At 29.8% G+C, this 3,215-nt stretch overlaps 1 protein-coding gene across 9 annotated transcripts in view; it reads left to right on the top strand.

Moving 5' to 3' along the window:
* The window catches only part of LOC111676532, a 30,950-nt gene that overhangs the window by 4,159 nt on the left and 23,576 nt on the right, over window positions 1–3,215 (top strand). The window lies entirely within an intron of this gene.

Below are 3,215 nucleotides of genomic sequence, written 5' to 3' on the forward strand. Positions count from 1 at the left end.
TAGTCTAGTCTATAGTCTAGTCTATAGTCTATAGTCTAGTCTATAGTCTAGTCTATAGTCTAGTCTATAATCTAGTCTATAGTCTAGTCTATAGTCTAGTCTATAGTCCAGTCTATAGTCTAGTCTTTAGTCTAGCCTATAGTCTAGTCTATAGTCCAGTCTATAGTCTAGTCTTTAGTCTAGCCTATAGTCTAGTCTATAGTCTAGTCTATAGTCTAGTCTATAGTCTAGTCTATAGTCTAGTTTATAGTCTATAGTCAAGTCTATAGTCTAGTCTTTAGTCTAGTATATAGTCTAGTCTATATGGAGTAGTTTACAGTCAAATCAATAGTGTAGACTATAGTCTCGTCTATAGTCTAGACTATGGTCTCGTCTATAGTCTAGACTATGGTCTCGTCTATAGTCTAGACTATGGTCTCGTCTATAGTCTAGACTATGGTCTCGTCTATAGTCTAGACTATGGTCTATTGTGTAGATTTCTATAGAAAATTAAGATTTTTTGGTTAATTTCAACTCCCTTTGTTCTTAAAACCAATTATCTTCCTTTAATTGTTTAATAGTAAATTTATTAATATTTGACTTCCATTTTATTTAAAGCGTAAATCTAACAATATATTTTGCAGCAAGTTATGACTTTACGCACCACATTTCGCTTTGCCAATTTTTGTTTATGTTTGGCAACTTTACAAATTGTTTCGTTTACAAATACAAAACAAGTAGGAAAGTATAGTCGGGCATGGCCGACCATATGATACCCTACACCATGAGTATATTTTTACAATTTTAACTTTTATAAAATTTTTATTTTTTGTAAAGAAACTTTTATGTTGAATATTACCATAATTCCAAAATATTTAAGCCATTTATTGATAAAAAACTAAAATTTCTAAATGAGGCTTTATATAGGTCAAATATGGGCCGATCCTCGGTAAATTTGGGAAAAGGATATATTTCTAAATAACAGTTAGTTTTGTTGAGTTTCATTGCGATACATATGGTTACAAGTCAATTTTAGACGTTTAAGTCATTTTTTGAAGGGGGGTTTATATGGGGGCTAGGGCCAAATATAGGCCGATCCTTACGAAAATCTGCAGTATCATTTATACTTATATAAAACTTATTTGAGCCAATTTTTAGAGAGATAACAGAAATCGGGAGGTACGGTTGTATGGGGGCTAGGTGAAATAATGGACCGATTTCAACCATTTTCAATAGGCTTCGTCCTTGTGCCAAAAAACATGATTGGTCCAAATTTCATCAAATTATCTTGAAAAGTGCGGCCTGTACCTTGCGCACAAGTTTTACATGGACAGCCAGCCAGCCGGACAGACGGACGGACGGACGGACATGTCTTAATCGACTCAAAAAATGATTCTGAATCGATCGGTATACTTTAAGGTGGGTATTGGACCAATATTTTTGTATGTTACAAACATCAGCACAAACGTATAATACCCTCCCCACTATAGTGGTGTAGGGTATAACAATAAAAAAACCAAGTAATATCAAATTACCCAACTATTTTCTGCTTAATTTAGACTAGCAAACATTATAAATCAAAATAAGCGATTATTTCAAACTTATTATGGTTAAATAAAAAAAGAAACAAAAACAAAAACAAAACCCCCTCAGAGCCGCAATAAATAAAAAATTTAACAACAATTATATTCCAATAAACAATACTTTACGAAAAATACAATAGATTTTTTTTGCTAGTTAAACTTATCAAGAGTAATTTTTAAATAATTGCCCGGATAAAAAGAAATTATTGTTTATAGATGCGTAAAATTAAACTTATGTCACTTCCAACTTCAAATAAAATTTTAAGTAATAAGAAAAAAATACAAACTTAATTCATTCTACCCCAATCAGTTAAGGCATAAAAATACTACACCATTTGCAAATGTTCTGCGAAACTTTTCAATTCTAGTATAAATTTCTCAAATATATTTTTTAAATACCTCTGAATGTAATTGTAAATTACAAAGTTTTTTAGACTAATTTATACACTCTGATTTAAAATTTTAAATTTCACTGGAAATGGTGTTGTATTAAAACTAAGAAAAAAGAAAAATTAAAAAAAATGTAGTTAGTGACTGTTTAAAATATGTATGACTCTTATTACAACATTTTCCATAGAAGTCACAGAAGAGCTTGAAAAAAAACAAGAAGACTGGTTTCAAAAGTATGTATTTTCCAACTTGAAATCTTTTAAGAATTAGATAATATAAAAAACTAGCTAAATAGTTGTTTACATTCAGAGTATTTAAAGAAAATCGCTTATTGCCAAAAGAAAAATTAAAGAACTTGCTTTTTCAGTGATTATTATTAAAAGAAGATATACAATGTCAGTTTAAATATACAAGTTTTTAATACTTATTATGAATTAAATATGAGTTAAGTGTATAAATAATAGAAACATATGTTTTTGACACAAAGTGGCAACGTGTTAAATATACAAGAGTGTTAAACTGATATTTTTATTTTCATAAATCAGCTAAATTTTTAATTTACTAAGAATTTTCATTGAATAGACTAGATTATAGCATAGACTATAGTCCAGATTATAGTCTAGTAAATAGTCTAGTCTATTGTGTACTCTATATACTTTATAATCTATACGCAGGTCTATGAACTAGACTGCAGTCTATTCTATAGTCTAGGCTACAATCTAGTCTATAGTCTAGTCTATAGTTTAGTCTATAGTTTAGTCTATAGCCTAGTCTATAGTCAAGTCTATAGCCTAGTCTATAGTCTAGTATATAGTCTAGTCTACAGTCTAGGCTATAGTCTTGCCTTTAATCTAGTCTATAGTATAATCTATAGTTTATCGTCTAGTCTATATTCTGGTCTATAGTCTAGTCTATAATCTAGTCTATAGTCTAGTCCATAGTCTAATCTATAGTCTAGTCTTTAGTCTTTAGTCTAGTCTATAGTTTAGTCTATAGTCTAGTCTATAGTATAGTCTAGAGTCTAGTCTAGTTTCATAAGTCAGCTAAATTCTTAATTTACTAAGAATTTTCATTGAATAGACATGCTGCTGTTTGTGATTTTTTTTTCATATTATGAACTAGTCTATAGTCTAGCCTATAGTCTAGTCTATAGTGTAGTCTAGTCTATAGTCTACTCTATAGTCTAGTCTATAGTCTAGTCTATAGTCTAGTCTATAGTCTAGTCTATAGTTTAGTCTATAGTCTAGTCTATAGTCTAGTCTA

The sequence above is a fragment of the Lucilia cuprina genome, chromosome 4 (genome assembly GCF_022045245.1).
Source record: "Lucilia cuprina isolate Lc7/37 chromosome 4, ASM2204524v1, whole genome shotgun sequence".
Taxonomy (NCBI): Eukaryota; Metazoa; Arthropoda; class Insecta; order Diptera; family Calliphoridae; genus Lucilia; species Lucilia cuprina.